The sequence below is a fragment of the Triticum dicoccoides genome, chromosome 2B, assembly GCF_002162155.2.
Source record: "Triticum dicoccoides isolate Atlit2015 ecotype Zavitan chromosome 2B, WEW_v2.0, whole genome shotgun sequence".
In the NCBI taxonomy this organism is placed as follows: domain Eukaryota; kingdom Viridiplantae; phylum Streptophyta; class Magnoliopsida; order Poales; family Poaceae; genus Triticum; species Triticum dicoccoides.
Genome location: NC_041383.1, coordinates 761,191,948 through 761,217,377, shown reverse-complemented (window position 1 = coordinate 761,217,377; position 25,430 = coordinate 761,191,948). Strand labels below are relative to the sequence as shown.

General features: G+C 46.0%; 1 pseudogene; it reads right to left on the bottom strand.

The window, feature by feature from the left end:
• LOC119361345 overlaps positions 1-23,430 on the bottom strand; it is a 45,406-nt pseudogene extending 21,976 nt beyond the window's left edge.
• Positions 23,431-25,430: the final 2,000 nt, after the last annotated feature.

Here is a 25,430-nt window from a genome sequence, read left to right as displayed (position 1 = left end):
TTGTTTTGTTTTTTATATACTTTTTTATTTATTTTACGTTTCTGTTTTAAATCGTTTTAAATTACTTAGGCATTTTATAAAAATGGCTTTGTTGCACCATAATTACCTTTGTAATATTTAGTACAATCCAAACATTTTTGTTTTAATTTTTGAAAACTTTTATTGTTATCATTAATTTGAATTTGGAATTTTGGACCGGTTTTGTCCTAACGATAGCTTAGCAGCAGTAATCGTGGTGACGTGGCACCATTAGCATGGGATCACTGTAGCTTAATTATCCGGGCGTCACAAAAATAGATGGTAGATAAAGGTTTTTGTAATCTGAAATTGTAAAAACAGCAAGGTAAAAAGTGGTAAAAGTGAGCATAAACGGTATTGCAATGATAGGAAACAAGGCCTAGGGTTCATACTTTCACTAGTGCAAGTTCTCTCAACAATAATAACATAGATAGAACATATGACAAGCCCTCAACATGCAACAAAGAGTCACCCCAAAGCCACTAATAGCGGAGAACAAACGTAGAGATTATGATAGGGTACGAAACCACCTCAAAGTTATTCATTCAGATCGATCTATAAAAGAGTTCGTACTAGAATAACACCTTAAGACACAAATCAACCAAAACCCTAATGTCACCTAGATACTCCATTGTCACCTAAAGTATCCGTGGGCATGATTATACGATATGCATCACACAATCTCAGATCCATCCAACCAACATAAAAGTACTTCAAAGAGTGCCCCAAAGCTACTACCGGAGAGTCAAGAACGTGTGCCAACCCCAATGCATAGGTTCATGGGTGGAACCCGCAAGTTGGTCACCAAAACATACATCAACTGGCACATGATATCCCATTGTCACCACAGATAATCATGGCAAGACATACAACAAGTGTTCTCATAAAAGACTCAATCCGATAAGATAACTCAAAAGGGGAAACTCAATTCATCACAAGAGAGTAGAGGGGGAGAAACATCATAAGATCCAACTACAATAGCAAAGCTCGGGATACATCAAGATCGTGCCATAGAGGACACGAGAGAGAACATGAGAGAGAGAGAGAGAGACCAAACACATAGCTACTGGTACATACCCTTAGCCCCGAGGGTGAACTACTCCCTCCTTGTCATGGATAGCGCCAGGATGATGAAGATGGCCTCCGATGATGGGATCCCCCTCCGGCAGGGTGCCTGAACAGGGTCCCATTGGTTTTTGGTGGCTACAGAGGCTTGCGGCGGTGGAACTCCCGATCTATCTTCTGTTCTGGAAGTTTTAGGATACGTAGGTATATATGGGTGCAGGGGGTACGTCGGTGGACCTCCGGGTTGCTCACGAGGTAGGGGGCGCGCCCAGGGGATGCCCCCCACCCTCGTGGGCAGCCCGGGAATCCCCTGACGTGCACTCCAAGCCCATCTGATTGGTTTCCTTCCAAAATTAACTTCTCCAGTTGATTTCGTTCCGTTTTGACTCCGTCTGATATTCCTTTTCCTCGAAACACTGAAATAGGCATAAAACAGCAAATCTGGGCTGGGCCTCCGGTTAATAGGTTAGTCCCAAAAGTAATATAAAAGTGGATAATAAAGCCCAATATTGCCTAAAACAGTAGATAAAGTAGCATGGAGCAATCAAAAATATAGATACGTTGGAGACGTATCAAGCATCCCCAAGCTTAATTCATGCTCGTCCTCGAGTAGGTAAATGATAAAATAGAATTTTTGATGCGGAGTGCTACTTGGCATAATTTCAATGTAATTCTTCTTAATTGTGATATGAATATTCAGATCCAAAATATTCAAGACAAAAGTTCATATTGACATGGAAAATAATAATATTTAAGCATACTAATCAAAGCAATCACGTCTTCTCAAAATAGCATGGCAAAAGAAAGTTCATCCCTACAAAATCATATAGTTAGGCTATGCTTCATTTTCGTCACACAAAGATGTTCCCAACTTCTATACCCCCAATGACAAGCCAAGCAATTGTTTCATACTCAAATAATCTCAAACTTTTTCAACCTTCACGCAATACATGAGCGCGAGCCATGGATATAGCACTATGGGTGGAATAGAATATGATGATGGGGATTGTGTGGAGAAGACAAAAAAGGAGAAAGTCTCACATTGACGAGGATAATCAACGGGCTATGGAGATGCCCATTAATTGATGTCAACATGAGGAGTAGGGATTGCCATGCAACGGATGCGCTAGAGCTATGAATGCTCAACAAAAGAAAACTAGTGGGTGTGCATCCAACTCGCTTGCTCATGAAGACCTAGGGCATTTGAGGAAGCCCATCGTAGGAGTATACAAGCCAAGTTCTATAATGAAAGATTACCACTAGTATAAAAAGACAACTTATGAGACTCACTACATGAAGAACAAGGTGCTACTTTGCAGCACAATATATGAGACTCTCTACATGAAGAACAAGGTGCTACTTTGAAGCACAAGTGTGGAAAAGATATAGTAGCATTGCCCTTTTTATTTTTTTTATTTTTTTTGGGCCTTTATTTTTTCCTTTTTCTTTGGCCTTTCTCTTTTTTTTATTGGGCAATGCTCTAATGATGATGATGATCATCAGACTTCCATTGATTACAACCATAAGGATTACAACTCGAAACTAGAACAAGATATGACTCTATATGAATGCCTCCGGCGGTGTACCGGGATGGTGCAATGAATCAAGAGTGACATGTATGAAAAGTAATGCATGGTGGCTTTGCCACAAATACGATGTCAACTACATGATCATGCAATGGCAATATGACAAAAGTAATGTATGTCATGATGATGATGATGATGGAAGTTGCATGGCAATATATCTCGGAATGGCTATGGAAATGCCATGATAGGTAGGTATGGTGGCTGTTTTGAGGAAGATATAAGGAGGTTTATGTGTGATAGAGCGTATCGTATCACGGGGTTGGGATGCACCGGCGAAGTTTGCACCAACTCTCAAGGTGAGAAAGGGCAATGCACGGTACCGAAGAGGCTAGCAAAGGCGGAAAGGTGAGAGTGCGTATAATCCATGGACTCAACATTAGTCAAAAGAACTCATATACTTATTGCAAAAATTTAGAAGTCATCAAAAATCAAGTACTACGCGCATGCTCCTAGGGGGATAGATTGGTAGGAAAAGACCATCGCCACTAGTAGAAAAAGGGTCAAATATGAGACACATTAGTCCCGGTTTGTAACAGAACCGGCACTAATGTGTCCATTAGTGCCGGTTCCAACGGCTAGGCGTGAGGAGCTCTTTAGTACCGGTTCATGGCGAACCTTTAGCACCGGTTCGTGCCACGAACCGGTACTAAAGAAAGTGGTGGCAGGATGTTGTCAGAGTGGGGCCCTTCCAGCACCTTTAGTACCGGTTCGTGGCACGAACCGGTACTAAAGGTCGTCCTATATAAACCCTTCGTCCACCCGCACTCTGTTCTTCCCCCTTTCCCCTCTCCCTCTCCTCTGTTCTTCCCTTCTTCCTCTCGAGTTCATCACAAAATTTGCCCCAAATTTGTCAAGATTTGCAGGCCCCCATCCATTCAAATGATCACCAAGGTTAGCAACTTTGTCCTTTCATCTCTCATTGCTAGATTAGCTCTTGCATTGGTTTATATAGTGATTAATTGTGGGTTTTAGTAATTTGGGAGGAATTATATGTGGTAGTATTTGATTTATATGCAATTTGAGGTCAAAATAACACTTAGTTTGCATATGTAGGTGTGTTTTACTTAGTGCCTTCTAAATCTCCATCGTAACCACCGTCGATCGCCCGCACCGTCCCGTCGCCGGCACCACCTTGTGGTGAGCCTCTTGTTCATGAAATTATATATAAAAAATTGATGTTTGTGTGATTTGGATATATAGTTACTCGTATAATTATCTTACCCGTACGTTGTTTGTTATACATAGTGCCATGGTTTTGATATCCGTCCCCGTCGGCCCTCATCCTTGTTATGATTCGGATGTGGTATATCCTCTTTTAAAACTATTTGTTGCATTTCGTGTTTATGACAAATTATGCCCATCAAGTTGACATAGATATTTTTATCTAGGAGGTATGTGAACCGGAAATTCCAACCGACCCTATTGTCGAGAGGTTAAATTTAGTTGAAAGAGAAAATGAGTACTTGAAAGAAAAATTGAAAAGAATTGAGGGGGAGAAGATGGAATTGGAGTTGCATGTTGCCGATGTCGTCGATGATCACAAGATCAAGATGGAGAAAATGCGCTTGAAGATTAGAAAGATTAGAAAATATGCCATCGATAGTGAGGCTTGGTATCATTATGCTGTTGGATCAATTGTTACCTTAGTTGCGATCTTGATCGCATTTGTTGTTGCATTTAAATGCTTTACCTAGAGAGTTATTTGTTTGTTGCATTTAAGTGTTGTATGAACTTTATGTATGAACTTGTGTTAATTTGGTCTATTCGGTGTTGTGTAATGAAGATGAGCCGGCAATGGATGTACAATGACCGATGCTCTCCCCAGTTCATTGAGGGCGTGCATACTTTTCTGCTTGCGGCTGAGGCAAACAAGCGGGCGGATGGTTTTATGCCTTGTCCATGTGCTGGCTATAAGAATGGTCGCAATTACTCTACGTCAAGAACCATTCACGTCCACCTGTTTGAGTCCGGTTTCATGCCCCACTATAATGTTTGGACCAAGCACGGAGAAAGAGGGGTTATGATGGAAGACAATGAAGAAGAAGAGGACGACGACAGCTATCCTGGCCATGGGTTCCCTGAATACGATGATACAATAATGGGGGGAGAAGCTGAGCCGGTAATGCGGGAAGAAGCTGAGTCGGCAATGCAGGAAGAATCTGAAGAAGAGGCATCAGATGAGCCCGTTGATGATCTAGGTCGGGCCATTGCCGATGCAAAGAGAAACTGCGCAAGTGATTTGGAGAAGAAGAAGTTGCAGCGCATGTTAGAGGATCACAAAATATTGTTGTACCCGAATTGCGTAGGTGACAAGAAAAAGCTGGGCACCACACTGGAATTGCTGCAATAGAAGGCAGAGAATGGTGTATCTGACAAGGGATTTGGAAAGTTGCTGGTAATGATAAAGGATATGCTTCCAAAGGACAACGAATTGCCCGAGAGTACGTACGAAGCAAAGAAGGCTATCTTCCCTCTAGGGTTAGAGGTGCAGAAGATACATGCATGCCCTAATGATTGCATCCTCTACCACGGTGAGTACGAGGATTTGAACGCTTGCCCGGTATGTGGTGCATTGCGCTATAAGATCAGCCGCGATGACCCTGGTGATGTCGAGGGCGAGCGCCCCAGGAAGAAGATTCCTGCCAAGGTGATGTGGTATTCTCCTATAATACCACGGTTGAAACGTTTGTTCCAAAACAAAGCGCATGCCAAGGCGATGCGATGGCACAGAGAAGACCGTAAGAAATATGGAAAGTTGAGAGTACCCGCTGACGGGTCGCAGTGGAGAAAAATCGAATGAAAGTACGGGAAGGAGTTTGCAGATGACGCAAGGAGCGTATGGTTTGGTCTACGCGCAGATGGCATTAATCCTTTTGGGGAGCAGAGTAGCAACCATAGCACCTGGCCTATGACTCTATGTTTGTATAACCTTCCGCCTTGGTTGTGCACGAAGCGGAAGTTCATTATGATGCTAGTGCTCATCCAAGGCCCTAAGCAACCCGGCAACGACATTGATGTGTACCTAAGGCCATTAGTTGAAGAACTCTTACAACTATGGAATGGAACAGGTGTACATGCGTGGGATGAGCACGTGGGGGAAGAATTTGACCTAAAGGCATTGCTGTTCGTGACCATCAATGATTGGCCTGCTCTCAGTAACCTTTCAGGACAGACAAACAAGGGATACCGCGGATGCACACACTGTTTGGATGATACCGACAGGATATATTTGAATAGTTGTAAGAAGAATGTGTACCTGGGACATCGTCGATTTCTTCCGAGCAGGCATCCCGTAAGAAAGAAAGGCAAGCATTTCAAAGGTGAGGCGGATCACCGGACGAAGCCTCGCCACCGTACTGGTCCTGATGTACATGATATGGTCAAGGATTTGACGGTGATATTTGAAAAGGGTCCTGGCGGACAACCTGTTCCGAAGGACGTTGACGGACGCGCACCCATGTGGAAGAAGAAATCTATATTTTGGGACCTGCCATATTGGAAAGACCTAGAGGTCCGCTCCACAATCGACGTGATGCACGTGACGAAGAATCTTTGCGTGACCCTGCTTGGCTTCTTGGGCGTGTATGGGAAGACAAAAGATACACCTGAGGCACGGGAAGACCAGCAACGTATGCACGGAGAAGACGGCATACATCAGGGTCATGCAAGCTACGCTCTTACCAAAGAAGAGAAGGAAATCTTCTTTGAATGCCTGCTCAGTATTAAGGTACCGTCTGGCTTCTCGTCGAATATAAAGGGAATAATAAACATGGCAGAGAAAAAGTTCCAGAACCTAAAGTCTCATGACTTCCACGTGATTATGACGCAACTGCTTCCGGTTGCATTGAGGGGGCTTCTACCGGAAAACGTTCGATTAGCCATTGTGAAGCTATGTGCATTTCTCAATGCAATCTCTCAGAAGGTAATCGATCCAGAAATCATACCAAGGTTACAGAATTATTTGGTGCAATGTCTTGTCAGTTTCGAGTTGGTGTTCCCACCATCCTTCTTCAACATCATGATGCGCGTCCTAGTTCACCTATGCGAAGAGATTAACGTTTTGGGTCCTGTATTTCTACACAATATGTTCCCCTTTGAGAGGTTCATGGCAGTCTTAAAGAAATATGTTCATAACCGTGCTAGGCCAGAAGGAAGCATCTCCAAGGGCCATCAAAATGAGGAGGTCATTGAGTTTTGTATTGACTTTATTCCTGACCTGAAGCCGATTGGTGTTCCTGAATCGTGGCATAAGGGCAGACTGGATGGAAAAGGCACGCTAGGAGGGGAACAAATAATATGTATGGACGGACATTCTCTCACTGAAGCACACTACACAGTTCTGCAGAATTCCGCCTTGGTGGCTCCGTATATGGATGAACACAAGAATTTGCTACGCTCCAAACACCCGGAGCGGTCTGATGACTGGATTACACGTGAACAAACCAGGAGTTTCGCCAGCTGGTTGCAGACACGTTCCATGCATGACACCTCTATTGAAGATGACCTGTACTTGCTGTCCCAGATACCATCTTCGAATATAATGACTTTCAAAGGGTACGAGATAAATGGTAATACATTTTACACGATCGCCCAAGATAAGAAGAGCACCAACCAAAACAGTGGTGTCCGCTTTGATGCAGAAACCAAGACGGGAAAGGAAACATATTATGGTTATATACAGGACATATGGGAACTTGACTATCGACGCGGTTTAAAGGTCCCTTTGTTTCGGTGCAAATGGGTCAATATGACACGAGGCGGGGTAAGGGAAGACCCGCAGTACGGAATGACAACAGTGGATCTCAATAATCTTGCGTATGCAGATGAACCATTCGTCCTAGCCAATGATGTGGCATAGGTTTTCTATGTGAAGGACATGTCTACCAAGCCAAGAAAAATAAAAGATAAGGAAGCGAATGCATCGTACGATGAGCCAAAGCAGCACATAGTTCTTTCTGGGAAGAGAAACATCGTGGGAGTGGATGACAAGACAGACAAGTCAGAAGATTATGAAAATTTTGATGAAATTGCTCCATTCACAGTGAATATTGACCCGAGCATCCCGTTAAATGATGAAGATTTTCCATGGTTACGGCGCAAAGGGACACACGCGAAGAAAAAGTTTCACACCCAAAGATCTGGGATGTGATCGGCTTCACTATCATCACTTTCTTCTGTGTTTCACATCCAGAGGGGAATCTCTGTAATAGTTAGGGTAGTTATGTGTTTTGGCATTTGAAACGCGAAGAAATTTTATGTGCAAACAAATTCTTTCATGCCTTTACTGATTTTGAAAGTTAAGTTATTCACAAACTAGTGATTCACACTAATTTCAAATAATTCAAAATTTAAACTATTCAAATTTGAAAACTACGGGCACTAACAGAAAGTTTGTAATTTTTTGTACCTAAAGTAAAAATTCGCAAAGAAACTCTAAATACACAAAAAAACAACACAAAAATAAATAAAGCAAAAAAAATAAAAATAAAGCCCGCCTACTAGGCCAGAGCGGCCTGCATACGACTAGAAACCCAACCTGTTGTTGGGCCAGGACGCAGGCCCGCAAAGGCCAAGTGGGCCCACAGGGCAGCAAAGAATACGTAGGCCCAGTAGGCCTGCTTTGGAGAGGAGCTCGAGAGAGCGACCGCATGGGGGTTTATAAACCAGTGCGGTCGCCCCTCGGCTAGCGAGGTGGGAGTAAACTTGCCGCACCGCACCTGCGCCAGCGCACCCCCTTTAGTACCGGGTCATGGCACAAACCGGTACTAAAGGGGGGGCCTTTAGTACCAGTTTGTGCCACCACCCGGTACTAAAGGGGGTCGCTTCCCGCCACTTGGCCTGGCCAAAACAGACCTTTAGTACCGGTTGGTGGCACAAACCGGTACTAAAGGCCCCTCCTATATAAACAACACTTACGAAAATTTCAGTTTCTCATCTGGCTTCTTCTCCTCTGCACCGTCGCCCGCCGCCCCCGTACGTCTCCATCCCTCGTCGCCGCCCCCGTCGCCGCCCCGTCCCCGTCGTAGCCGCCCCGTCGTCCCCGTCCCCGTCGTCACCGCCGCCCCGTCCCCGTCGTCGGCGCCACCCTGTACGTCCCCGTCGTCGTCGCCGCCCCGGCCCGTCCGTCCCCGTCCCCATCGTCGCCGCCCCGTCCCTGTCCCCGTCGTCGTCATCCCCGTCGTCGCCGCGCCCGTCGCCGTCCCCGTCGCCGCGCGCCCGGACCCCGTCGCCGTCCCCCGTTGTCCCTCGCTTTGCCGGTGAGCGCACCCACACACACACATACATTTTTTGTTTTTTAGTTATACAAATAGTTAGAAATTTTTCTGTTTTTTAGAAATTGTTAGAAATTTTTCTGTTTTTTCAGAAATAGTTAGAAATGTTAGAATTGTTAGAATAGTTAGAAATGTTAGAATTGTTAGAATAGTTAGAAATGTTAGAATTGTTAGAAATTTTTCTGTTTTTTAGTTATAGAAATAGTTATAAAAAAGTTAGAATTGTTAGAAAATTTTCTGTTTTTTAGTTATAGAAATAGTTATAAAAATGTTAGTTATATATATAGAAATGTTATAATTTTTTTCTGTTTTTTAGTTATAGAAATATTAGAAATGTTATAGAAATGTTAGTTATATATAGCATTGTTAGAAATGTTATAGAAATGTTAGTTATATAGAAATGTTAGAAATTTTAGTTATCAAAATCCAATCATTAAAAAATGTTACTTTTTGCGGGCATATAGCTATTATTTGTTCTCGACGATGCCCGACCCGCATCCTCGCCGTCGACACGTCCGCGACGACGTCCGACTGACCCATGTCCGGGACTGGGCTCCGCCGGGCTGGCACTGGGAGGTGCTGCCTGGAGGGGCGCGCCGCTTGATGAGGAACCCGGCCCCGGGTCCCGTCGTCGACCCTGATCTCATTTGGTGGCATTCGCGTGGGCCAGTTTCGGTGCGGAGGGAGCCGGCCCCGCCGGAGGTGGTACGTCGCCGTGTCAGGGAGGAGGACGAGCACGTCCATCGCTACATGGTTGCGTTAGAGGGCGGCAGGTTCTCCAATACCTGGCAGTTTCTTCAGGGATCTCACTTCAGCTATGATCCTGTGAGGGTTCCTTCTCTTTGGGTGTCCACCGCCAGCGCCGCAGGAACCGCGAGTGTCCTAGATTCTTCTGTAGTATTCGATCTTTATTAGCTACCTAGCCAGTGATGTATTCGATATTATATCTATTATTCGAGACGATGTATTCGAGATTATATCTATTATTCGAGACGATGTTTCGAGATTATATCTATTATTCGAGACGATGTATTAGTTTGAGATTATATCTATTATTCGAGACGATGTAATTTGAATACTAAATTGTTTTATATTTCTTTTGGATTAGTTAAATAAAAGCTATGGCGGACAATACCGGCAGAGAGGGAGAACAGGCCATGTTCGATATGATACGCCATCCTCACGGGCCAGATGATGATCGGAATGAAGAAGATTATGACGGCTCCGAATTTCTAAACAACACCGGAGAGGGTGATATGATATTCGATCGCGAAGACCGAATTGATGAAGTCATGAACTATGATTATGATGATGACGAAGAAGATGTTGATCTTGAAACAACAAAGACCGGCGAGGTATATATATTTATATAAGTAGGCATCTGGTGATCATCACATGTTTTAAATGACTTGAAGATATATTAACGAATCGATCTTTGTTCTTTCAGCCATCCGGATCGAGCAAATCTTCAGGCAAAAGGACGAAACGAGGCCCGAACAAAAAGTTGAAGGAGGGCGTAAACTACAATATTGAGGCAATTAGACCTAATGGCGAACCATTAGCGCCTAAGAAGATTGCGGACAAGTTCGTTAATCAGTGCGGAGTTGTTGTGAAGGACCAACTCCCGATCTCCCTTCAAGAATGGAGAGAGCCAGCAAAAGACAAAAGACAAAAAGACAAAAAGGACGCTGCTCCACGTCCAGATGTTACTTTTGTCGACAAAAGACAAAAAGAGCTGCTTTGGGATACTCTCATGGAACATTTCACCCTACCAGATCATTTCACAGAAGCAGATGTGCAGAAAGTCAAGGACGCTGCTCTTAGGAAGATGGCGGTTGCGTTCAAGAACCACAAGAATCGTGAATGGGACAAGTACGTCAAGGGAGGAAGGAAGAGTCCAGTATTCGAGGGAACACTAGAGAACCAACGTGCTCATTGGGACGATTTCGTGAAATTCAAGGATTCAGAATTAGCTAAGGAACAGTCGAGAATAAACAAGAAGAATGCCGAAAAAAAAGGATAAGTTCCATAAGCTGGGGCCACGTGGCTATGCGGTGGCAATGCCTAAGTGGGATAAGTTTGAGAAAGAGATGGAGGATGCAGGTGTCACTCCGGTTACTAAGAGCTGGCCCCCCAGGTGCAGGACTTGGTTCTATGCGCATGGGGGGGAGTTGGACCCAAAGACAGGCAATGTTTCGACGAGGGCAAGTCTGAAGGGAGCCGACGATGTGATACTTGTTGCAATAGAAGAGGCACGATCGGGGGTGTTCCAGCCCAACAGAGAGAACGACGAGCTTACGTGTGCCCTGGGAAATCCTGAACGCCCGGAAAGAACACGAGGCAAGGGCGCTATTCCGTGGTATGAGGGGTTTTTAGACTGGAACACCGACTATAGAACCCGTGCAAGAAAGAAGATTGCGGAGGAGAAGAAGAAGAAGATGGAGGAGGAGCAGAGGAAGCGGGACTATGAACGCCTTCAAGGCCTAGAAGCAAGTCAAGCGGAATTGGCAGTCAAATTCCAGCGGCAGCAGGAGCAGATCGACTCACTTACCCAGCAAAGGGGGTCTCAGCAGCTGCAGCAGCTAGCGAATGATCCAGCATTGGATAGCACCGCCCCATCCATGCCGAGAAGCAGCGTGGGTTTCGCCCCGGATGACGCAATGCTGGATAGATACACCGTGGATGACATCACGGAGAACACTAACTGCGAGCTACACGTCAAAACGAAGAACATATCCATGAAGGTGGCGGACGCCGTTGCTTTTACAAATCCCCCCGAGGCAACCTTCCATTGTAACCCGATTCCAGCGGGCTATGCTCGTGTCTTGGTTGATGAGGTGGTGGACCCATATTCGGAGCTACAGCTTGACATTCCTGGAGGTGACAACGAGCACTTTCTCGGAGAGGCCAAACATCGTATCATCCTATGGAAAAAGGACTACATCATCTTTCGAAGGCCACCGACACCGCGTCAGCCGACTCCTCGTCGAAGTCCGCCACCGATTCAGCAGACTCCCGCTCCTGCAAGTCCACCAACTCCCGCAAAGTGTCAGGCCACTCCTCCTCCAAGTCCGGCAAAGTGTCAGGACACTCCTCCTCCTCCAAGTCCGCCACAGCGTCAGACGTCCACTCCTCCTCCAAGTCCGGCACAACCTCAGGCCACTCCTCCTCCAAGTCCGGCACAGCTTCAGGCCACTCCTCCTCGTCCAACTCAGCCCCGTCAGCCGTCTTCGCCGCCTCAGCAATCGCAGAAGAGACACCCCGCAGCTATGGTGCGTAGCGGTACGAGTCGAGGTAGTACAGGAAGTACAGGCGTAGGCAAGCGATATAAATATGGTCCAAGCCTCACGCCTCTTCCTCAGAGGCCTTATGACAAGTCCGAGGAGGAAAACGCAGCCATATCGAAGGCCGAGGTGGAAGACCATTTTTCACCGAAACCGCCACCGCCGCCAAGGGAGAAAGTGCCTGAGGAAACGATTGACCACTTCATTCGTATGGCTCAACCACCAGCTCCCAAGCCTGTTGACACAGACTATGAGCGCCACATTAGGAAGTTAAATCGAGCACGTCTACGTAAGGAGGCGAGCTCGGGATCGAGCAAACAACAAGCAGCTGTCAAAAAATGCGGGAAAACCATTCCCCAGCTGGGAGAACAGGCGGCGCAATCGATCCCCTCGCTTGTTGTGCCAACAACACGTGACAGTACGCGCGCCCAATATTATTGTGGGCAAACAGTTTATGTTCCCGAGGTGCGCAATGTGGTAATAACCAAGGACCATATAATGCAGGTTGAAGTTCTCAACATCATTGTTGGACAACTCCTCGAGATCGAGCCCATGCCTGTGCTTACAGAGGATGAAATAAAATGGAAATATGTCCGGAGCCAACCTTTGGTCGAGCCAGACAAGGTCAAGAACCTCCCAACGAGAATGTATGAATTGCATCAATGGTACATGAACATTACCAAGATTTCCGATCGATTGTCCCTCATGGTGAATGTCAAGGAGGAGCATTACTTCCATGAGAAAGCTCTGTCCGTTGAGTATTCTGAACTGTTTCAGTTATACAATCAAGACGCACTCGACAAATCTATCGTCAGTTGCTATTGTTTGTAAGTGATTTCTTTCTGTAATTTAAGTCTCAAGCTAGCTGTAGTGATCCTTTTGATCAATCATTACCTGTAATTATCCTCACTATATTCTTTTCTGTGGTATTATGCAGGATGAAGATGTATGAAATGAGAAAAGGTGGACGCTTTGGCATTGGGTTCATTGACCCAAACACCGTTAATGAATACACATGGCTAATAAATCCACATCATGAAAAGGCCGTAGAGGACAGGATGCCAGAGTTCTTGAAGCGCCTCAAATATAATGAAGATATACTACTTCCTTACAACTTCCAGTGAGTCACACTGTCTTGTACTACAAATTCTCTGTTTTTGCCTACTAGCTAGCTACATGTTTTTGCTTATATATGCCCGCTTAATTAAGACATGCAAACGTGTGTGCATGCAGATTTCACTAGATGTTGTGTATCATTAAAGTTGACGCTGGAACAGTTGAAATACTGGACTCACTACTCAAAGAAAATACTGACTATAACATCTTGTTTGGGGTAGAAAACAGGTAATTTCAATCATTATTAACTATATATCTCAGCCTATTTAGTTCGTCATTTCATGATATGAACTATTTAATAACCCCTTTATTCATTTTCTTTGTCGGCGGGCAGGGCTTGGGCAAGGTTCATCAGCGTCACGGAAGGCGAATGGAAAAAAAGCTTAAATGGTTTCGACCCAAGGTAAGTAATTAAGTAGTACTAGCTAGCTAGCTAGCTGCCATCTCTTTAATTATCATGCTTGATTAATTATTATCTGATCAAATTCCATTCTCGTAAAGGCCCTGAAGCAGGCGCAGGGGACTGATCTGTGTGCATTCTGCGTTTGCAAGAACATTCGCATGATGGCGTCCGAAAGGAGCAGATCTCAAAGACAGGAATGGGTACGCTTGTCAGAACACTATTCACAATTTTTACACCATTATCGATATCTAGTCACACAACTAATACACATGCATATTGATCTCCTTCTTAATAGTTCAGAGAGGTGCGGGAGAAGCTCCTAGAAACGGAGCGCGTAGAAGCACTTCAAGAGGAAATAGCGGGATTTTTGCTCGACCAGGTCATAAATCCGAAGGGAGAATACTGTTACCCGCTACCGCCCCCATGAAAACCACTTCCAATTGTCATCGTGCTCCGAAGGCACCAATTAGGCTAATGCCACTGGCTCCGAAGGCAACATGCATATGTAGGAGAAATTGTATATAGCTATACATGTGTGTATGTGTGAATTAATTAATATGGTGGTTTGTGAGACATTGATGATATATATATATATATGCATGATTGGTTCTACTAGAAATTCTATATATATATATATATGCATAACGTGTACAATGTGTAGTATCGTAAAATACCAGCAAACAAAAAAGAATTAAAATGGAAACACAAAATTAAATGAAAACGAAATCATAAAACTAAAAAAACCAAACCTTATAGTACCGGTTGGTCTTACCAACCGGTACTAAAGGGCTCCAGGCCCCCGGAGCTGGCTCGTGCCACGTGGTTGCCCTTTAGCACCGGTTCATGCTGAACCGATACTAAAGGGGGGGGCTTTAGTGCCCACACTTTAGTGCCGGTTATGGAACCGGCACTAAAGGGCCTTACGAACCGGTGCTATTGCCCGGTTCTGCACTAGTGCGCTCGTCCCCGACCGCCACTCATAAGGATGCACAAGCCAGGTACACTTCATGTTTCAAATTTGTTACACAACTTTAACCATACGTGCATGCTACGGGACTTGCAAACTTCAACACAAGCATTTCTCAAATTCATAATCACCCAACTAGCACGACTTTGATATTATCACCTCCATATCTCAAAACAATTATCAAGCATCAAACTTATCTTAGTATTCAATTCACTCAAAAGAAAGTTTCACATATCTTGAATACCAAGTATATTAATATTAAGCAAATTACCATGCTATTAACGACTCTCAAAATAACATAAGTGAAGCATGAGAGTTCATCTATTTCTTCAAAATAAAACTACCACCATGCTCTAAAAGATATAAGTGATGCACTAGAGCAAATGACAAACTACTCCGAAAGATATAAGTGAAGATCAATGAGTAGTCGAATAATTATGCAACTATGTGAAGACTCACCCATGTAATAATTTCAGATCTTGATACTTTATTCAAACAACAAGCAAAGCTAAAGAAAACTACAATGCAAGGATAGCACAACTCATGTGAAGAAGCAAGAACTTAGGCTCAACCGATACTAACCGATAGTTGTTGAAGAAGAAAGGTGGTAGGCATCCCCAAGCTTAGATGCTTGAGACTTCTTGAAATATTATCTTGGCGTGCCTTGGGCATCCCCAAGCTTGAACTTTTGTGTCTCCTTAATTCCTCTCATATCATGGTTTCTCTTTTTATCAAAAGCTTCATTCACAACAAACTCAACAAGAACTCGTGAGATGGGTTAGTATAAACCAATGCAAAACCTTATCATTTTCTACTGTAACAAATCACTAAAATTATTATTCAACATTGAATACTAAATGCCTCTGCATATTTAATACTCCTATCATCAAATAGAATTATTAAACAAGCAAACATATGCAAACAACGCAAACATAACAGCAATCTGTCAAAACAGTACAGTCTGTAAAGAATGCAAGAGTATACATACTTCCCTGAATCCAAAAATTATGAACTAAAATTCCCACTGTAATAAATTTATCAGAGCTTAATATGCAAAAAAGATTCAACGTTATACCATGCTCTGAATTTTCTAGGGAATTTTTGCAATAGCGGTAAACTTTCTGTTTTCAAACAGCGACATGCATACTAGCAAAATAAGCATGGCAAAGGCTATCCTTGAATTTTTTTATTGAAACTAAAGATGCAAAACATTATTCTAACTAACATAAAATGAAAACTAACAAAATAAAATGACGCTCCAAGCAATACACATATCATGTGGTGAATAAAAATATAGCTCCAAGTAAAGTTACCGATGAACAAAGACGAAAGAGGGGATGTCATCTGGGGCATCCCCAAGCTTAGACTCTTGGTTGTCCTTGAATATTACCTTGGGGTGCCTTGGGCATCCCCAAGCTTAGGCTCTTACCACTCCTTATTCCATAGTCCATCGAATCTTTACCCAAAACTTGAAAACTTCAATCACACAAAACTTGTAAGCTCCGTTAGTATAAGAAAATAAAACCACCACTTAGGTACTGTAATGAACTCATTCTAGATTCATATTGGTGTAATATCTACTGTATTCTAACTTCTCTATGGTTCATACCACTTAATACTAGCCATAGATGCATCAAAATAAGCAAACAACACATAGAAAACAGAATCTGTCAAAAACAGAACAGTCTGTAGTAATCTGTATAAAACGTATACTTATGGAACCCCCAAAATTTTACCAAATTAGGAAGTCCTAAGCAATTTGTGTAACAATCCAGAGCAAAACGAATAAGATCATAATCATGTTTCTGTGAATTAACAAAACTAATTTACTGGGTGCAAAAGTTTCTGATTTTCAGCAGGATCAACACAACTATCACCGTAAGCTATCCTAAAGGTCTTACTTGGCACTTTATTGAAATAAAAGCTATAAAAGATGATTACTACAGTAGCATAATCATGTGGACACACAAAAACAGTAAGGATAAATATTGGGTTGTCTCCCAACAAGCGCTTTTCTTTAATGCCTTTCTAGCTAGGCATGATGATGACAATGATGCTCACAAAAAAGATAAGAATTGAAACATAACAGGAGCATCTTGAAGCATATGACTAGCACATTTAAGTCTAACCCACTTCCTATGCATAGGGATTTTGTGAGCAAACAACTTATGGGAACAATAATCAACTAGCATAGGATGGCACAACAAGCATAGCTTCAAGAATTTAAGCACATAGAGAGGAAACTTGGTATTATTGCAATTCCTACAAGTATATGTTCCTCCCTCATAATAATTTTCAGTAGCATCATGAATAAATTCAACAATATAACCAGCACCTAAAGCATTCTTTTCATGATCTACAAGCATAGAAAATTTTCTACTCTCCACATAAGCAAAATTCTTCTCGTCAATAGTAGTGGGAGCAAACTCAACAAAATAACTATCATGTGATTGAAAATTAAGATCAAGATGACACGTTTCATGGTTATCATTATTCTTTAAAGCATACGTGTCATCACAATAATCATCATAGATAGGAGGCATGCTTTCATCATAGTAAATTTGCTCATCAAAGCTTGGGGGACAAAAAATATCATTTCCATCAAACATAGCTTCCCCAAGCTTGTGGCTTTGCATATCATTAGCATCATGGATATTCAAAGAATTCGTACTAACAACATTGCAATCTTGCTCATCATTCAAATATTTGGTGCCAAACAATTTAGAGATTTCTTCTTCTAGCACTTGAGCACAATTATCCTTTCCATCATACTCACGAAAGATATTAAAAAGGTGAAGCGTATGAGACAAACTCAACTCCATTTTTTTTGGTAGTTTTCTTTTATAAACTAAACTAGTGCTAAAACAAGAAACAAAAAGATTCGATTGCAAGATCTAAAGATATACCTTCAAGCGCTAACCTCTCCGGCAATGGCGCCAGAAAAAAAGCTTAGTTGACGGGGTGTGAGTGAGTGCCCTTTACCTAGCCTCCCCGGCAATGGCGCCAGAAAAGAGCTTGATGTCAACTACACAACCTTCTTCTTGTAGACGTTGTTGGGCCTGCAAGTGCACAGGTTTGTAGGACAGTAGCAAATTTCCCCCAAGTGGATGACCTAAGGTTTATCAATCCGTGGGAGGCGTAGGATGAAGATGGTCTCTCTCAAGCAACCCTGCAACCAAATAACAAAAAGTCTCTTGTGTCCCCAACACACCCAATACAATGGTAAATTGTATAGGTGCACTAGTTCGGCGAAGAGATGGTGATACAAGTGCAAAATAGATGGTAGATAAAGGTTTTTGTAATCTGAAATTGTAAAAACAGCAAGGTAACAAGTGGTAAAAGTGATTGTAAACGGTATTGCAATGATAGGAAACAAGGCCTAGGGTTCATACTTTCACTAGTGCAAGTTCTCTCAACAATAATAACATAGATAGAACATATGACAAGCCCTCAACATGCAACAAAGAGTCACTTCATAGCCACTAGTAGCGGAGAACAAACGTAGAGATTATGGTAGGGTACGAAACCACCTCAAAGTTATTCGTTCGGATCGATCTATAAAAGAGTTCATACTAGAATAACACCTTAAGACACAAATCAACCAAAACCCTAATGTCACCTAGATACTCCATTGTCACCTCAAGTATCCGTGGGCATGATTATACGATATGCATCACACAATCTCAGATTCATCCAACCAACATAAAAGTACTTCAAAGAGTGCCCCAAAGCTACTACCGGAGAGTCAAGAACATGTGCCAACCCTTATGCATAGGTTCATGGGTGGAACCCGCAAGTTGGTCACCAAAACATACATCAACTGGCACATGATATCCCATTGTCACCACATATAATCATGACAAGACATACAGCAAGTGTTCTCATAAAAGACTCAATCCGATAAGATAACTCAAAAGGGAAAACTCAATTCATCACAAGAGAGTAGAGGGGGAGAAACATCATAAGATCCAACTACAATAGCAAAGCTCGGGATACATCAAGATCGTGCCATAGAGAACATGAGAGAGAACACGAGAGAGAGAGAGAGAGAGAGAGATCAAACACATAGCTACTGGTACATACCCTCAGCCCCGAGGGTGAACTACTCCCTCCTCGTCATGGATAGCGCCGGGATGATGAAGATGGCCTCCGGTGATGGGATCCCCCTCTGGCAGGGTGCCGAAACAGGGTCCCGATTGGTTTTTGGTGGCTACAGAGGCTTGCGGCCCTGATCTATCTTCTGTTCTGGAAGTTTTAGGGTACGTAGGTATATATGGGTGCAGGGGTACGTCGGTGGACCTCCGGGTTGCTCACGAGGTAGGGGGGCGCCCCCCACCCTCGTGGGCAGCCCAGGAATCCCCTGACGTGCACTCCAAGCCCATCTGAGTGGTTTCCTTCCAAAATTAACTTCTCCAGTTGATTTCGTTCCGTTTTGACTCCGTCTGATATTCCTTTTCCTCGAAACACTGAAATAGGCATAAAACAACAAATCTGGGCTGGGCCTCCGGTTAATAGGTTAGTCCCAAAAATAATATAAAAGTGGATAATAAAGCCCAATATTGCCTAAAACAGTAGATAAAGTAGCATGGAGCAATCAAAAATTATAGATACGTTGGAGACGTATCAGTAGTCCATGCCGTAAACGATGAGTGTTCGCCCTTGGTCTACGCGGATCAGGGGCCCAGCTAACACGTGAAACACTCCGCCTGGGGAGTACAGTTGCAAGACCGAAACTCAAAGGAATTGACGGGGGCCTGCACAAGCGGTGGAGCATGTGGTTTAATTCGATACAACACGCAAAACCTTACCAGCCCTTGACATATGAACAACAAAACATGTCCTTAACAGGATGGTACTGACTTTCATATAGGTGCTGCATGGCTGTCGTCAGCTCGTGTCGTGAGATGTTTGCTCAAGTCCTATAATGAGAGAAACCCTCGTTTTGTGTTGCTGAGACATGCGCCTAAGGAGAAATTGCCACCGAGTGATGTGCCAGCGCTACTACTTGATTGAGTGCTAGCACGTAGCTGTGCTTTCAGCAAGAATTTCATCATTGGGAGCCGGTGCCTTTCGAAGCACTTTCACGTGTGAACCAAAGTCGTCTTGCCCAAGACCCACGGAGACCTACCTATAGTGACGTCAAAGTACCAGTGAGCATGGAGGTTTGGTTGAAATTGGTTCCAACAACGTCGAGTTGGCGGCGAAGGAAGACTCGGCATGAAGGCCAGAAAATGGTGTGGAACGTAGTGGTAATAGTACGCGCCCCGCTCCGAAACAAAGAAAAAGGTGCGTGCAGCACTCACGAGGGACTGCCAGTGAGATACTGGAGGAAGGTGGGGATGACGTCAAGTCCGCATGGCCCTTATGGGTTGGGCCACACACGTGCTACAATGGCAATGACAATGGGAAGCAAGGCTGTAAGGCGAGCGAATCCGAAAAGATTGCCTCAGTTCGAATTGTTCTCTGCAACTCGGGAAAATGAAGTTGAAATCGCTAGTAATCGCGGATCAGCATGCCGCGGTGAATATGTACCCGGGCCCTGTACACACCGCCCGTCACACCCTGGGAATTGGTTTCGCCCGAAGCATCGGACCAATGATCACCCATGACTTCTGTGTACCACTAGTGCCACAAAGGCCTTTGGTGGTCTTATTGGCGCATACCATGGTGGGGTCTTCGACTTGGGTGAAGTCGTAACAAGGTAGCCGTAGGGGAAACTATGGCTGGATTGAATCCTTCGCGATGGAAATGCCCTCGCCTACTTGACTAAACTAAGGACCTCAACGGTATAAACATGTAGATTTTCTACTTTTCAATTTTCCTTCTTGTTTATCAATCACCGATTAAGACAAACCGGGCACTACGGTGAGACGTGAAAACACCCGATCCCATTCCGACCTCGATATATATGTGGAATCGTCTTGCGCCATATGTACTGAAATTGTTCGGGAGACATGGTCAAAGCCTGGAAAAAGAGCAAGAAAACTAAAGAAAGCGTTAGCGCATTGGACTCAAAATCAAAATTGTGCTAGCTGACAAAGAAAAAACAGAATATAACAGAGAAATATTGGTTTTGACTGGTTGGTAAAAGGACTCTAAATCCTTTGAGTGGTTCGATTCCACAACAGAACAAAGAATGAAATGAATGAATGAAATCCATGACCATGCCTCCAGTAGGAAGATCGAGGAACCGTGTTGGCGCTCCTGGTTCATGAGATCCTAACCGCGATGGGGAGATTAGATATTATTCTTTCGTAAGTACATCCAATGGAGATAGGTTGAGGAGAAAGAAAGGAGAAAACTAAAGAGAAAGATGGACAGTAGACTGACAGTATCCGAATCAAATAAGAAAAAACGTAGCTATTTCATCAAATCCCGATTGTGTGGGTGTGAAGTGGAAAAATCCCGTTCTGGCTGGCAGCGGGCATAGGACTGAAAATCCTCTTTCGCCGGGCCTTTTGGACTCGAAATCCAAACGGAGAGAGTGGTTCGAATCCACCTCAGAACGAACAATGAAAAAGACGTCGAGCGGGTGCAAGCTCGAGGAGCTAGGAAGGATGGAAGAAAGCTTGACCGTTTTTTCACTGAACTACTCGAACCTTTTGTTCGAAAAAGCGGAAATAGCTCAGTTCGAGAGAGGGTTGAGCTTCATCGGTTAGTTTGCACCAAAGGATGAGGTTTCTTTCCCGTCCTACAAATTGAAACCGTTCTAGCTTGATACTGCGATATCATCAAATCATCCAACGGAGCATGGAAACCATTTCGGTGGCGGTAATGGCCTCCAGTAGTTTTCTATGGAACCATACCACTATGGTCATCTATATGATTAGACCGTGCCGCTTCACTAGACTTTCCTGAACCATCCATTTGATCCCCACGGTCGTGACACCACTTTCTAAACAAAAGTTTCAAAATCCAATGCGGAACCAAGCAGTAAGAGAAATTCATCATGGTAAGTATTAGTCGAAAACCAAAGTGGAACGGAGAGAACGGAGAGTCAGTTACAATGACAAAATTGTTGAGGAATCATGTTGAAAGAACAACATTCTGTGTCATAAATATCGTATATAGAGATTTTCATGTATCGACGCTTTTGATTCAATTATGAAAGTACGATGTACTGGACTTGCACCCCTAGTTACGCAGAAGTGCAAGCACAGAAGCGGATGACTGGACCTTACCAACATACTCAAAAAAGTATTCCATACTGGGGTATGTGCTCTTGACAAGCAGTGTTTCCAGTCTAGCTGTGTCAAATCGGGTGTGAAGTGTCCTTCTAGGTTCTGGCTGGTAGAGCATAGGACTGAAAATCCTCTTTAGTTTCACGCATGGGGCTCTAAATCCCAATTGCGCTAGCTCTTTGGTTCGATTCCACAACAAAACGAACAATGAATGAATGTGGGCGGTCAACCAGGTAAGCCTGTGGCCAGGAAAGAAAGGACTAGGGAGGGATTGAGAGAAGCTTTCACAGTGGAAAATGCAAAAAAAGCATATCGTTCTTAGAAATTGTGCGGTCTATTCTGCTAATATTAGCAAAATAACTATTCTGCACACCACTTCCGCACTGCACGCTGAATGCAAGTGCACGTCATTCTTTGAACCAAGTGTGCTGCAGTACTCACACGAGTGCACTTCTCGTCGAAAAAATTGCACGCGTTATTTTTTTGGTACTGTTTTCGCTCTAATTTTTTAACCGTTTATCGGAATGAGGTGTGTAATATACCATTGAAAAGCTATGGATTAGGCGCAACTTCGACATGTTGAACACTTTTAGAGATTTCACACGGTTTAAGAGAAGTTTTGAAAATGGTGCGGCCCATGACGAATGACAGCGAGCATTTTTTTCGAGATTTCTTCTAAACCGCTAGTGGGAGGCGCACGAGGCCTTGTTGGTGGGGGCCTCGGGAGGGGTGGCGCGGCGGCGACTTGTAGAGCGGCGGCGCGGCAGGGGCCTGGGATGGGGCGGCTGGCGGCAGCCTCGGAAGGGGAGGAGCGGCACCGGTGGCCAGGGAAGGTCGGATCTGGCGAGGGTTGTGCTCGCGGGGGAAGAAGGTAGTAGTAGGGGGTGGGCACAGCGACCAGCACGGCGGCCAGTGGCGAAGAAGAAGGTGGGGAGGCGAGGGAGTGGGCGGGCAGCAGGTGGCGCTGGGTTGTGGCCGGCGGCGGGCGGCGTGGGGTGGTTGGTTGCCAGGGCGGGGCACTGCGAGGTGGCTGGATTGGGAGGTGGGGGTGCACCGTTGACTAGGGGAGTAGTGCGGGGGTGGGTCGTGGGTGGTTTCTTCTTTTTTATTGCGTAAGAGGTTCGGTTCGGGTTTCTTTTGCAGTGCCGAACTGTTAGCAGAATAAGCGTTTTGGTGTGCAGAATAAGGTCTTAAGGGGTGTTATCATAATAGACCCACCCTTCAATTGAATGAGTGTAATATATTTTCTGAAACTTCCTAAAGAATGAAACATACATCGAGATGATCAACATCGGTAGAAAGTAACGAGCCGGCTATGCATGTAAGTCTCTCTCTCTCGACCGAACTTACTGGAGGCTTTCCCGGAGGGACGGGAGCACGAGGTGCGGGTGGCACTGCGTGCACCAGAGCTTGGACGTGACGAACACCTCCTCCCGGGACGCCACAAGCCTGCGGCGCACCGCCTCCGCGGCCTCGCCCAGGGGCCGCTCCGTCGCGTACACGGTGGCCGTGTCAAAGTGATGGTAGCCGACCTCCATGGCCTCCAGCACGGCCTTCACGGTGGTCCCCGGCACCAACGGGAACTTGGCGGTTCCATGCCGATCACTGGCATGGGCCTCGCGGGATCACCGCAGCGGCACGTCCGGCACCGCCGTTGTCGAGGCCATGCGTCGTCTCTGCAGAACTTGAGCTTTGTCTTTTGGTCGAAGTACAGGAGAGGTGTGTGAGTGTGACGAACTGAGGATCGACCGGTTTTATACTGGCCGAACTGACGATCGACCGGCTCACATTTCTATCTCGTAGCCAAGATCCGCCTCAGTTGTTGACTCGCTGTCGCGCTCGCCACAACAAGTTTGGCTTGCCTGTCGAACAAGAGCAGCAGAGCCTTCTAGTACCCATCCGAGCAAATTTCGTTGATTTCAAGGAGCAACTAATTCTAGTCTTTCTTTTCTGCTGGCGCGAGGTAAGGGCATCTCCAGCCGTTGGCCCCCCAGGAGGGGCAAAAAATCGCCCCCTATGGGCGTACCGGCGCTAAACCGCGCACTGGGGGCATGATGCCCCCAGTCGCGGCGCCCACGGTTAGTCAAAAAAGTCAAATACGGCGCAAAAACAACTCAAATTTAACGCAAACATCGGCGAGTTCGTTCAAACTTAAACATATTTTACAAAAAAAAAAACTACCGCGGGCTACCCCGCCGCCCGCCTCGCCGCCCGCCCACGCGGTTCTACATGCCGAGGAGGCTGTAGAACCGCGTGTAGTCACCGTCGTCGTCGTCATCGTCGTCGTCGTTGTCGCCGCCCCCGCCTACGCCTCCGCCGTCCCTGCTGCATCCCTCCCCCGGTTGGCGCGGCGGGTTGGACGGTCCGGGGGGGTCGTCGTCGTCGCTGTCGAGGACCACGACGTCGTGCTCGTCCTCGCGCCCACGCTTGCGGGCGGCGATCTCCTCCAGGGCCCGGCGCTGCCGGACCATCTCGTCGCGGAGGTAGTCATCCCGCGCCCACCGCATGGCGTCCTCGTCGGAGAAGCCGCGCCGGGCTATCTCCTCGTACTCCGCGGGGAGGCCGGGCTCCGACTTGGGCTCGACGAGGACGAAGCGGCCGGTGGGTGGAGAGGCGTTGGCGCCGATGCGGACGCCGGAGCTGCGGGTGCGCGCGCTGACCGGCGCGCCCTGGGGCTCCGGCTTGACGGGGCGGAGGCAGGGTGAGCCGCCGGACGAGGAGGAGGACCCCCCGGTCTCCATGCGCCTCGAGGTCAAGGAGCTTCCCCGGCGGCATGAGAAGGAAGGGGGAGCGGGGTACTCGAGGCGCGGCGTGTTGCCGCCCTCGATGTACTCGAGGACGGCCTCCAACGTGCGCCCGGGCATGCCCCACCACCGACGCCGGCCGGCGGCGTTGAGCCTGCCGGAGGGCACGACGCCGTTGGTGGCCTCGAGCTGCTGGGCGTGACGGCGGCGGAAGTAAGAGTCCTAGAGCGGGCTGTCGGGGACGTACCGTGGCCCCTCCCTCGCCGCACGCGGCAGGTTCGAGCGGATGCGTGCGATCTCCGCACGCCGCGCCGCGCCGGTGGGTACCGGGGGCACCGGCACGCCGCCCGCGCTGATCCTCCACTCCCCGGGCACCCGCAAGTCCGGCGGGACCGGGTACTCAGCCTCCTAAAGGAGGCGAGCCTCGTCTTCATGAAGATGGCGGCGGCCGAAGCCGTTCGCCGCCGCGCCGTCGCCTGGGAAGCGCTCGGCCATGGGTGTGAACTGGAGACGGCGAAAGAGAGGAGAGGAGAGGGAGGAACGACGACGGCGGGAGAGTGTGAGTCGCCGAGTGCGTCGGGGCGCGTCATATATAGGCCGAGGCGCGCGTGCCACCGTGTGTACGCGTGGCGGGCGAGGGAGGGCGAGGGACGCGCGTCGTCCAGTCTTCACTGCGCCGTCCATGAGGCATCAATGGTGCAGGCTGACCGGCGCGGCAGCTTTGGCATTGATTCGCCGCGGGAACGAGGCGATGAGGACGACGAAGGACCGAGAAGAGAGCCGTGTCGCTGACG